The following is a 13,413-nucleotide window of genomic DNA, read 5'->3' as shown; positions in this document are numbered from 1 at the left end:
TGTTCCTGAATCACCAAGTTTGTGTCTTCAAGCCCCTGTAACTCCTTCCTGATGGTAGCAATGAGAAGAGGTAATGTCCTATGTGGCAGGGGTCCTCAATGATGGATACCACTTTTTTAAGGCTTTTCTCCTTGAATATGTCCTGGATGCTACAGGCCCACGATGGAGCTAACTGAGTTCACAACTTTCTGCAGCTGCTTTCAATCCTGTGCGACATACCAAACAATGATACAGCCAGTCAGAATGCTCCCCACGGTACATCTGTAGAAATTTGCCAGTGCCCTTTGGTGAAATAACTAACCTCCTCAAACTCCTAATAAACTATAGCCGCAGTCGTGCCTTCTCAGCAGGTTAGACCCTGATGAAGGGTCTCGACCTGAAACATCGATTGCTAATACGCCTCCACAGGTGCTGCCTGACTTACCAAGCCCCTCCAGCATTTTGTGAGTGTCCAAAACATGAAGCCCAGGTTCACCTTCACAAAGGGTTCACATTAATATTACTTATTCACAAATTCCACTGAATAATGAATGAAGCTAATGTGATAGGGTGACATTGATAAATGCCTAGCACAATGAGCAAATTAATAACCCACCAGGTCATCAGGCTCCTTAATTACATGGGGCTGTCTCCTTCGCAGCCAACCACTAAGGCCGCTACTCCCTTTGGTTAATGGCCCAATGGGAATACATATTAAGCAGGGTCACTTCAATCTCAAAAGTGCGGAAGAATTTATTCCAAAGCTACATGAATAATTAGAAAGATGCTGGTAAATGCAACAGAGGTGCAGATTGTGATTACGTGCTGGATCTCTGCTTTCATGAATTGTGCCACTATGCTTCATGCATTACACCAGTGCGGCTCTATGATTGGTGGCTTCCAGCAAAGAGCGGGCTCACCTTCAAGCTCAGATGGTACAGATAAAGCAACAATATCCTTGAAGGTTGTTATATACACACAGACTCCACCCCTCCCTCAATCAACCCCCACAATCCTATTCTACTCTCTGACCTTTTCATCTCCTTTCGCTCCCTTGCATTCTGCAAACCTCTTTATTTTACTTGCTCTTCTTAACACGACAGAGTTCACAATCCAGGGTGTTCGTTCCACCCCCCTCCCTTCTCAGAAGCAAGCGATTCCTCATAATGATTTGCAGTTGCTCAATGCTCTATTTCAAAGATTAAAGTGCTAAGTAATTGCTCACTAATGGGAAATAAACCTGCTGCTGAAATCCTTCCTTGTTTGTGATTATCATGAATTATTACAGCTTCCCCTCATAAAAAGTGAATTCTGACATGAATATTGCCAAAGAATTTGATTTAGTTCCTTCAATTTGGTGGGAAAAAGCAACAATATATTTAAATAAAATCTTAGTGAAGATTCAGGGCAGTCTTACTCAGCATTAATCATAGTGGTTGGTCGGGTCAGTGTCTCCTTCTAGGTCTGCCCTGCCCTGGTGAATACTTTCACCACCCCTCTCTCCCCACTCAGAGACTCCACATGCTCCACCTCCAGCCTCTGATCTACAGCTTAGTGACAGCTGTCACCCTCTGGACCAGAGCCGGCGTTCCACAGAGGCGGATCCACAAATTTGGTCATTTCCCAGCACAGGGGAGATACCCACGAACTGGCGGGAGGAGCCGAGCATCAGTTCTCAAGCTCTGCCCACTCTGTGGCTGCTGATCCAGGCTTGGAGAAGTCTGCTCTAGCTCCCTCTCTGCCTCTCTCAAGGATCCTGTCTATCAGGGCAAGGATAATCTGTCAGAAGGACAAGCAAAAAGAAAAAAAAACACAACACACAAACAAAAGGAAGGAACGAACGAAGCAAGGAGCGTGACCAGGAGAACCAGGATCCAAGATTTAAAGCGAAGTTAGTTTCTCTGCAAGGTGTATGGTACTTTTCACATTTCTGAACAACGGCACTGAATTCTACAAGGTAATTAGCATTTTGAAGAGAGAGAGAGAGATTTAAGAAAAAGTGCTTAGGAAAATGTACTGGATTTTAGAAGCAACTTGTTTTAGCTTCTTCACTGACTGTGCCGCTATTTCAGTTGTAAAGGAAATGAACAGAGTAAAAATTTCATGCCGGTTAAAAGCCAATTAATCTGTTCTGCATAATATTGAAATATCTAACTGCAGGTTGTAAATTAAACCGGTTTTCACATGCCAGATTCTTAGAAGAAATTTAAGATGCTATTTGGCAGTTGGTAACTAACTTCAGCATAATTCAACAGCAAATATTAAAGGAATTACTGCTGGCAAGGTTATTGTTTCCACAAACTAATACTTTAGTGTTCTAAGTGATGCAAAAAGGAAGGAATAGGTTGATAATGTTGTCTGTTCACCGGAGTTTGTCATTCCTGTGAAAATGTTGAGGATATAGTCCGGATAGTGTTTGCTGTGATGTGCACCAGGGAGCAACTTAAAGGTCTTTTCTCAGACAGATGTTCAAATATTGCAGGCTAAGATCAGCATAGTGTGTGGCTGTTCGATATACCAGCATATGGTTTTAGCTCAAGATGTTGAATTTGCCTGTATGAGCTTTAGACGCAAATAGAAAAGAATGTTTAAAAGCAGTTTATAGAAGTAACCAGCACTACATGAAGGAATAACAAAGTATATTTGCATTTAATTGATTTATTATTAATTTATTATGCTTCTAAGGTAAAGTTATATGGCAGTATGTGTTTTGGTTACTTCCTCATTTTAAGTGCACCATTGAGAAGGGAGAAAATGTGGTTTGCTTGGTGCTAATGCTGAATCACATTCTCCTGGCTCTTCCCCCAAGCATATTATCCGTTTCCCCCTCTTCAACAGCCGTTAGTGTACAACAGTTCAGCCACCAGATGACGCCAGGCTTCTCTCCATAAATACACTGGTCTCTATGTCACTCCAGCAAGTCTCAAAGCAAGTAACAAAAGTAGTTTTCATGTGAGCTTTGGACCACATACAGAGTAAGGACTGATTGCAGAAGCCAGGAAAACGAAGGTCTAGAAAAGAGCATTTTTTTTACAGAAAAATGCCTCCACCCTGAATCCAACACAGAAACGGAAACCTGAAGTTTACTTTTAAGAAAAAATTAGTCATTCCTTTTTTGCACACCCTCTTGCTACACAGTCTGTGTCTCCTTGGAAATTAATATTACTTACCTGAAGGGACCTTTTGTTAGGTGGATAAGTAGTCAGAAGATTCAAGCTAAAGAAATCAGATTACTGCAAGTGACACACTATGGCATCAGCTGGTGAGGGCAGAATCGAATGAAGCATGGAATTTTGGGATTAATCAACTGTTTTAAGAAATACGTTTTGGTGACATGGAAAACATGTTAAAATTTCTTCTTTTCCCATTGGGATCCGTAAAGGTGGCTCTGAGCCAACCAGGTTTAAAACCTAATGGAGTTCACTGTTCTACGTTAAGGAAAGGAAATGTAACAACTTTCACCCATTGAGAGAGAGAGAGAGAGAGTGTGTTCTGAAGCAAACATGTACACATGCCATTGTGCATTTCTTTATGATTATTTGGGCCCCTACCCCTGGTTTTTCGTCTCGCCCCATAAACAGCAGCAGTAAGGTTAACTCCAAAGTGCTTTGGATAATGGCTCAGTAAGCTATTCTGTCAAACACACAAAAACCTGGAGGAACTCAGCAGGTCAGGCAGCATCTGTGGAGAGGAATACAGAATCAGCCCTTTGGGCTGAGACCCTTCTTCAGGACAGGGCATCAACAATTATTCCTCTCCATAGATGCTGCCCAACCTGTTGAGTTCCTCCAGCATTTTGTGTCTGTTTCTCTGAATTTCCAGCACCTGCAGAATCTCTTGTGTGTACTCGGTACAAGGCCACTTAGGGGTGGGTGATAAATGTTTGTCTTATCAAAATTGGGCTGTTCGTAAACAAATGTACAAAGAGTTTTGTTTATTTCCCCTCTCTCCTGTCCTTTCTCGGTGCCTCATACTGTGGTTTGGGATCCAGAGCTGTCCATTTCTCTCCCGTAGCCTACTCAAGGAACTATCCCTCATCCCGTGAGCCAAGCCGAACAAGTGCGAACTTCTTCATCGTACTTGAGCCAGGCTGAACCAGGTCCTGGACTGATGAATGCTGCTCGCCACTGGATAACGAGCAAGTACACACTTGGCCAGATTTGCCCTCAATCTTTCAGCAATGCTGAGGCCAAATGTACCCCTCTATGCCATCAATAAACTCACCATAGATTACAGCTCATATATGTGAATTCCCTAGATCTTATAGAAGGATATCAACTGAACAAGTAAATAAACTGTTAGATTTTTAAAAATCATTTAATTAAGGTCAGAATGCTTGAAGGGGATTTGCTGGCATTTAGTTTTAACTTTCACTTGTTGATTTAATGATTTACTTACTTTCCTTCCCAACATGATTTTGCACCCTGCCCAGGTCACATCACTAGTGGCACCAAATTCTGCCATTCAAGGCAGAATCTTACAATGCAAATTATGCATCTATTAAAGTGTGTTCAAGTATATCACACAATCAGTAATTGTACAGCTGCTTTAATCAAATGTTATGTCAAAGGGTATTTCCCAGGAGCATAGCTGATCTGAAATTTGACATTAAGCCACTTCAGCTACTAATGAGGTGTTAGGGCAGGGTGAGCAAACCATTGAGCAAATAGGTTTGTTTGATTAGTTTCACAGAGGAAGAATGTGAGGTAGAAATGCAGACAGGTTTGTGATGGAAATTTCAGAGTTTAGGATCAGCAGCTTTGGCGACATAGCCATTACGTGTGGTGTAAAATTTAAAGGTGGACAAAAGATTAAACTCTGGATGAGTACGGATATCTTGGAGGTCTGAAGCAGATTACAGAGAGAGGAAGGGGTGAAATAATTTGACAATGAGGATGAGATCTTTGAAAGTGAGGCAATGCCTAACGAGGAGGCAATGTAATTCAGCAGGGCTCGGGTAATGGGTGAACAGCTCAATGGGACTTTGGATGCAGGCAGCAGAACTTTTGGTTTTCAGGGAGTAGAATGAGACAGATCAGCTTGGTTAGGGCTGGAATGGTACAGATCAGCCCTGTTATGAGTGTCCAACTTAAAGACACAAGTAAGTCAGGTGTTCGTGACTGAGCTCTCAATATTATTAAATTCAAAACTCTGAAATACTTCTATACATTTGTCCTACTTCCCTTTTCCTCTCCACTTTTAGTATTTGTTCTTACCAGGCTGAAGTCCTTTTGATGCCATTTGTTACAATACTGTGGAGGTATAATCACCACACTGAGTGATTGTTGTGCATTTACAGACTTAACAGATAAAATCGGACATCTGTAAAAACAGAGTGTACTCTTTCCCTGGGGCAGCATTGTGGTGAAGGCGTAGATGAATGCTTCAGTAGCAGTTAAGCTAAAGCAAAGGGTCGCGAGTAAATCAGATGGTCTGAAGAGCCTTAATAATGTCATCGTACGTGTGGGTTGAAGCTTCTCCCAAACTTCAGGAGCAGAGACCAAGGCAAAGGTTTCATTGTTTCCAATAACTAGTTAAGGGAAGTTGGCCCTTCTGTGATCACCAGACTGTAACTTCAAGATAGCTTAAGATTATTTAATGGTATTTCCAGTAGCAAGTGTAAAACAGAATGACATAATTGTTACTCTGGATCTGATGCAGCACAAAGAAAAACACAATAAGATAAAGAACACAATAATAAAAAAAAAGACACGATAAATATAAATGCAGAAGACAGCTTATATACATAGATTGATTGTATGTACATTAGGTGACGCTAGGTACAGGAGTGTCTGTACATATGGTGACTCTTATAGGAAACGATAAAGTTCTGGTGGTAGGGTAGGTTTGTGGGTGGAGATGTTGATCAGCCTTACTGCTTAGGGGAAGTTTCTGAGTCTGGTAGCGCTGATGTTGATGCTGCGTAGCATCCTCCCTGATGCGAGTGGGACAAGCAGTCACTGGGATAAGGAGATCAGGGTGGTGAAGTAGAGCTGCCCATTGTTAAGCAGCAGCTTAGAGTGCGTTCAAGTGTTGCTGCCGACGACCAGCATGCAGCTGGTTGGAATAGGAATGTAGACATGCATAGAAAAGGCACCAGAGCAACAGTGCTGGCACAAGAAGAGAAGCCATTGCAAACGAATCTCCAGCTACAGCTGGATAGATGAAAATTATATATGTGTGTACTCTCACATCACTGGACAACGAAGCAGTGCCTCAGAGATTGGTGTTGCTCACCACAGACACAGCATATAGTACAAGATCAGATATTTGCCTGCGCCAAATCTATTAGAGGATCTGACAAGAACCCAGTTTGATAGCATGGGAGGTAATATTAGCAATATATTTATAGCTCCACAGTTTAATTTTCTCTACTAAATCTAAAACCCGATTTATTTGCATGAACAGGGAAAATTAAACATTAAAACATGCAATAAATGTTACTCGAGTATGTTACTTTAAGTGCTACAAGCGGATATTTATGGATTGGTTATATATGATTAATATCACTGCCAGAACTCCCTGTTTAATTCAATGAAACTTTGGTGCTTATCCTATTTGCTTACACATGTTTGCATTTTCAAATGGCATTATGAAATACATCCGTCCACAACTTCCCACCATATTAGCACAAACAGTAGGTCTATAATTGGTCAGAAAATTAAAAATAGATTTCAATAAACACAGAAAATTCTTTAAATATCCACCAGTTTAGCCAGTATGTGTGGAAAGAGAAACAGATTTGATATTTCAGGTCAATGACCATGTATCAGGAACATAGAACATAGTACAGGCCCTTCGGCCCACTATGTTGTGTTGACCGTACAACCGACTCTAAGATCAATCTAACTCTTCCCTCCTATGTAGCCCTCCAGGTCTCAAAGATAGCTTTAAAGGCAGATAATGTAGATAGCACACAGGCAATCCACATAAACTACCACTTTAGAGTCAGAATATCACTACACAAACAGAATTAGGTTTATTATCATTGACATACAGGGTGTCATGAAATTGGTGTTTGGTAGCAGTAGCACAATATGATGCCAAAAATAAACTATGAATTACAATAAGAAATATATACAGCAGATATAACTACATACACTTCAAACAGCATACCATATGTTATTAAAGAAAAGGGAGCAAACTATTAACAGATTGATTTGATTATTGATAAATTATCAATAACATTTACAAAATCTTCTGAATGATGTAATCTGGAAATAGTTCAGCAATTGAGATTTCAGTTACAAAATATTATGATGACCACGCTTATGCTCCCCAATAAATCACCTTTTATGTACCTGTGTGCATCATTGTCCTTGGCATTGATGGGAGGAACAGAAATGGATGGAATTTGGGATTGTGTTAGCAAGTTATCAGCTCTTCAACATCACACCAGGGTCTTTTAGTATTGGAGGTGAATCTCCGAATGGGCCCCAACATTGCAAATGAAAACTATCACTTTTGTCTTCATTGTCTTGGTAAGCAGATTGGAGGCTGAATTAAAGGGCCATATGACTTATTGGAGGTAGGAGGCCATGTGGTGAAATATGGCAAAACAGAGTTGTTTACCCTGCTGAGGTGGGTCCTGGACTCACATCTTGACCACAGTGTAAGAGTCTCATGTGGCTGTCAGGCTAATGAACACTTCCACCCATTAATCCACCCCACCACTACATCCACATCAGACACTCCCCTCCAGAGCCCCTCAGTTCCTTCATCCACCTCATGGACTACCACTTTTCATTTACACTCCACAGTTCTTACCTACACTGACAGTTTCTGTCTTAATATGTTTTCATTTGCCCTGCCTCTAAGTAGAAGAGTTCCTCTTGCTAAAAGTCACTTTGTCACTTTGTCATTTCCTGTCAGAGTCAGACACTACAGTGCAGATACTCCTGTACGAAGCATCACTTTATGTACAATCAGTCAACATACATAAGCTAGTCTTATGTATATATGACCACACTCAAATGGTTACTTGTACATTGTGTTTTACAGGATTGCTTATATTTATTGTGTTCTTTCATGCCGCTTTGGATCCAGAGTATCAATCATTTTGTTCTCTTTTGCACTCATATACTGAAGATAGACAATTAACAATCGTGAATCTTGTGTGGAGAAAAGTACAACACAAGAAAGTGTGTTACAGACAGCTTGACGAGGCTGAGCAACAAGCACAACTTGCATTTCTGTTGTACCTTTAACATACAAAATGGTAGAAGCAGTTTGATATTAAAAAAGTAAGTTTTACACCAAATCTCACAAGGCAATATATCCACAAGACACGAAAGAGCTTTATATTTTAGATCTCCTAAGGGAGTTGGATAGGTGGAGAATTTTAAAGTTCAAAGTTCAAAATAAATTTATTATCGAAGTATGGACAATAGGTCACCAGATTCTCTTGCAGGCATTCACGGTAGAACAAAGAAATACAGTGGAATGCATGAAATGTTACACATAAAGACTGGCAAATGAACAAAACTGACAAGGTGTCAAGTTTTTTGCCATTAAACAATATACATATATATAATATATTTAGCCATAGGGACAACATTTCTCTGAACCAGAGTGCAAAGCACAGTAGTGCACATAACACACATTACACATGATAACTTATGAAGGTAAGGATAAAATTTGCAGATGAATAATACATAAATAACAATTGTAGGGTACAGAACAGATTAACCAGTGACTCTCGAATACGATGTGCAGGGAGTTCAGAAGCCTCGAAACCCAATTTCCCTCGGGATCAATAAAGTATGTCTGTCTGTCTGTCAAGCCTAACGGCCAAGGGAAAGAAACTGTTTCCCAACCTGACTGTCCTTGTTTTTATGCACTGGAGTCCCTGCCTGATGGTAGAAACTCAAAGAGGATGGGAGGGATCCTTAACAATACTAAGGGCCCTGCACATGCTGCGCTCCTGATAAATGGTCCTGATAGATGGTAAGGAGATTCCTATGATCTTCTCAGCTGTTCTCACAGTCATTTGTAGGGTCTTCCTGTCCAATGCTCAGCATATCAGATGGAGATGCAAGTTGTCAGGATGCTTTCAAAGGTGCTCCTGTAAAACACAGTTAAGATGAGGGGGGGATCTTTGCTTGCCTCAATCTCCTTAGGAAATGGAGAAGCTGCTGTGCCTTCTTGTTCAGGGAGGTAATATTAAGGAAGCAGGTGAGGTCATCTGTGATGTGGACTCCCAGGAACCTGATGCACTTAACTCTCTCTACAAACTCTGCAAATACAGAAAACAGATAAGATTAAATAAAATAAGATAAAATAACTACAGTAAATAGATAGATAACTAAATAAACAAATAATACTGAGAACATAAGCTACAGAGTCCATGAAAGTGAGTCCAAAGCTTCTGTTCAACGATCAGTTCAATGTTGAGGTGAGCTTAACACAATTTAGGCAGGATATACACAGCCTAGGATCTTGATCACCAATGTAAATCTCTTGCTCATATCTTGCTGTGTTATTTCACTATGAGAAAGCGTTCTTACTATTCTGCACCCAACAAGTACAGTACTTTGATATTTGCATGTTTCGCTCTCTTTCCTTCTCTTGTTTCTTAACATTTTGAAATATTCTGTTGGGGGGGTCATTCCACATGCTGTACATAAGTCAAAAATAATCTGGGTAATTACTTCCTGTGTACATAGGAGTTGACAGACAAATAAACAATCCCTACCCCTGCCTCCAGCAGGGTTGCCCCTCTCTACTGATCAGGCACAACATTACTGTGATTTACTTGTGATCTCCCCACCCCATCAGCCCCAGCTAATATGATGATAACAATGTGCATTTAGATGACACTTTCACAATGGCTAACATTACCGAGCTGTTCAACACCATTTCTCCAACAAAAATTCTGAACTTAAACTGGGAATTCTGAACTTTTGGAATACAGCATAGCGACTAGCGCATCAATTTTATATCATCAGCATCCCGGGTTCAATTCCCATCGCTGTCTGTAAGGAGTTTGTATGTTCTTCCGGTGATGGCACGAGTTTCCTCCAGCTGCTCCCGTTTTCTCCCACAGTCCAAATATGCACAGGTTAGTAGGTTAATTGGACTTTCAGTGTGGTGGCCCACTCCGAAAACTACAAATAAGATAGCAAAAACCATAAACCCTGACATCAAAAATGTAGACCTAATTCTTTCAGTCACCTAGAAACAATGGCCCAATTATTATAACTAAATATGTGACTTAAAGTGTAGAGCACTTTGACACAATGCAGTAAATGACACCCAGAATTTCTTGGCACCATTCCTTCACCCAGACACATCAGTGGCTTGTGTAGTAAATCAGAACTTTCAATTCATGGATTGGCCAAAGTCATCTTCTTGGTGGCAGCTATGATAGTTGTCTTTAACAAAGCCCCACCCTTTTATGTGAATACCAGCATAAAGTGCAGGACTGTTTAAGGCAAAGAGCCAGGAAATACTCACCCATGAAACTGATAAAAATCACTTTGACAACTGGATAAATTATGTCTATATCTTGGCCAGTTGTCAAACCTGAGAAGAACTTCGATGTTTGAAAACATTCAAAGAGACCTGGAAGTATATCAATCAATATTAATGAAATCTACAGAGTGTATGTTTGTGGTTTTCTGTTGCTATAGCCCACCTGCTTCAAGGTTCACCTTGTTGTATGTTCAGGACTGTTATTCTACCTACCACTGTTGTAATGGGTGGTTATTTGAATTACTGCCACCCTCCTGTCAGCTTGAACCAGTCTGGCAATTCTCTTCTGACCTTTCTCATTAACAAGGTGTTTTCATCTACAGAACAGCAGCTCACTGAATAATAGTTTTTTTTTGTTTTTCACACGATTCTCTGTAAACTGCAGAGACAGTTTTGTGGAGATCAGCAGTTTCGGAGATACACAAACCATCCTGCAAGGCACCAACAATCATTCCACAGTCAAAGTCACTTCGATCACATTTCATCCCAATTCTGATATTTGGGCTGAACAACAATTGGATCTCTCGACCATGTCTGCATGCTTTGTGCATTGAGCTGCTGTCACATGATTGTTGCATATAGTGCAGGACTGTTAAAGGGAAAGAGCCAAGCAATACTCACCCATGAAACAGGAAAAAAATCACATTGGTGCCTGGATGAATCATGTCTAAATCCTGGCTATCTGTCAAACCTGTCAAGAACTTTTATGTTCGTTGTTTGCCACATGGCTGGCTGATTAGATACGAGGAAAACTACCTTCAAGATGCCAGGTCTGATTAGTTTGGGAAGATTTCTGGTACAATTATAACTTTTAGAGAGGTCAACAAGTTACAGCTCCCAAAGTCAAATTTTACACCTAAGGACACATGATCAAATACACACTGGAGTTGTTCTTCAAACTTTTTAAAGAGTACAAGTAAACAATCCCAAATATATTTTGTTCCTCTTAATGAGACTGCTGTGCTGGACAGGATATGTAGCTGCCTTAACACTGATTGGACTGTAGTGATTCCTGTGCAAAAGGTGATTGGTTACCCATCATATCCGATTATGACAGTTGGATTTGTGCAGTTCCAGATTATGTTGAACTGCATAAAGAAACCTGTGTGGGAGAGTTTTTTAACTGGAAAAGCCATTACACTGGGGCAGTTCCACTTTCTCAACTTCAGAAAGCTGATCCTATAGAGCAAGTAGTCATCACATCTGGGGTCTTCATTGGTCACAGTGGATGACCATGACTTCTTATCTGCATTGTCATGCCCTTCGCTCTCCATGAAGCATTGCAGGGCCAGGTTCCTGGAACTCACTGTTGATCTCATCTACCCAGGCCACCAGAGCTGACTTTGCATGTCAAGACAGGCACCTCCCAATCTCACTGAGGTATGAGGCTCACCAGCTACCCCCACCTAGTTAAGCCCTCCTGTTGAAAAGGTAATAGGTCATGTATTGACCAAATCCTGAACTCAAACCATTATTAATATATGATCATGAGTCTTAACTGTAGTAGTAATAAGGAAAGTGCAATTGATCTAAATAAATCAGGGCAGGGAAATTGGAAGGATTAGCCAGAGTTCCAACTCCTGATCTGTATGAAATCTCTTGTGTGTCAGTACCAGTTCAGTCTTGTTTAAATGATGAGTCCCCCTGTTCCAGTATGATGTAGACAAGATGTGCTTGCTGCTGCCCCAACATCAGGGACCCAGATTCAATCTTGACCTCAAGTGCTGTGTATGTGGGGTTTGCATGTTCTCTGCATTTGTGGTGTCTTCCTAAATCCTAAAGAAATGAAAGTTTAGAGGTTATTTGGTCACTGTAGATTGTCCTAATTGCCCCGAGACTGCAGATGACTGGAGAAATCTGGGCGATAATAAGATTAATGTAAGATTAGTGTAGAATGAGAGGTTGATGGCCAGTATGGACAGGTGGGCCGAAGGGCTCATTTCCACACTGCATCTTGTTCTGACGTTAGAATGGTGCAGAAATATAAACACTAGTAAATCTGCAGATGAAGGAAATCCAAAGCCACAAACACAAAATGCTGGAGGAACTCAGCAAGTCAGGCAGCATCAATGGCAGCACAGTAGCTTAGTGGTTAGGCCAATGCTTTACAGTACCAGCGGCCCAGGTTCAAATCCCATCATTGCCCAGAAGGAGTTTGTACGTTCACCCCATGACCGAGTGAGATTCCTCTAGGTGCTCTGGATTCCTCCCACTTTCCAAAGATGTAACAGTTGGTAGGTTAATTGGTCTTCGCAAATGTCCCATGATTAGGCTAGGATTAATTTAGAGGATTGCTGGGCTGTGTAGCTCGAAAGGCTGCAAGGGCCTATTCAGTGCCATATCTCAATAAATAAAAAATAAATGATAAAAATGAATAAACCGTTGGCGTTTCAGGGCGAGAACCTTCTTCAGAACTGGAAAGAAGACGCCAGGTGGGAGAAGGGAAGATGGATGGATAGAAGGTGGTAGGTAAAGCCAGGTGGGTTGAAAAGATAAAGGGCTGGAGAGGAAGGAATCTGATGGGAGAGGGAAGTGGACCATAGGAGAAAAGGAAGGAGAAAGGAACCCAGTTGGAAGTGATAGGCAGTCAAGTAGAGGAAAGAGGCCATAGCAGAGAATAGTAGAGGGAAAGGGGGAAGACATTATTTTTTACAGGAAGAAATCAGTATTCATGCCATCAGGTTGGAGGCTATGCAGATGGAATATAAGGTATTGCTCCTCCACCCAGAGGGTGGACTAACTGTGGCACAAGAGGAGGCCATGGACCTAAGTGCCTGATACAGAAACAAATACCTTTTAATTATTTAATTCTATCATTTGTTTTATTCTTCCCATATTCTCATCAACTTCTCCATAATTCTCTCTCTCATGTGCAAAATATGCAATGGGCAATTTGAATGAGCAATTAACCTACTAATAAGCACATCTTTGAGATATCTGAGGAAACTGGAGCTTACTGAA

At 41.0% G+C, this 13,413-nt stretch overlaps 1 protein-coding gene across 3 annotated transcripts in view; it reads left to right on the top strand.

Moving 5' to 3' along the window:
- Nucleotides 1–1,542: 1,542 nt before the first annotated feature.
- The window catches only part of LOC132382569 (aggrecan core protein-like), a 106,245-nt gene continuing 94,374 nt past the window's right edge, over nt 1,543–13,413 (top strand). Inside the window, exon 1 of one of the 3 annotated variants that reach the window (XM_059952906.1) lies at nt 1,543–1,936. The gene's annotated coding sequence lies outside the window, so the exon portion shown is untranslated. The remainder of the gene's footprint in view (nt 1,937–13,413) is intronic. The other 2 variants (XM_059952905.1, XM_059952904.1) reach the window with 2 other exon arrangements.

This window comes from Hypanus sabinus, chromosome 28 (assembly GCF_030144855.1).
Source record: "Hypanus sabinus isolate sHypSab1 chromosome 28, sHypSab1.hap1, whole genome shotgun sequence".
Taxonomy (NCBI): Eukaryota; Metazoa; Chordata; class Chondrichthyes; order Myliobatiformes; family Dasyatidae; genus Hypanus; species Hypanus sabinus.
The sequence above is the reverse complement of the archived record's forward strand: the minus strand, read 5'-3'. Positions and strand labels throughout refer to the sequence as shown.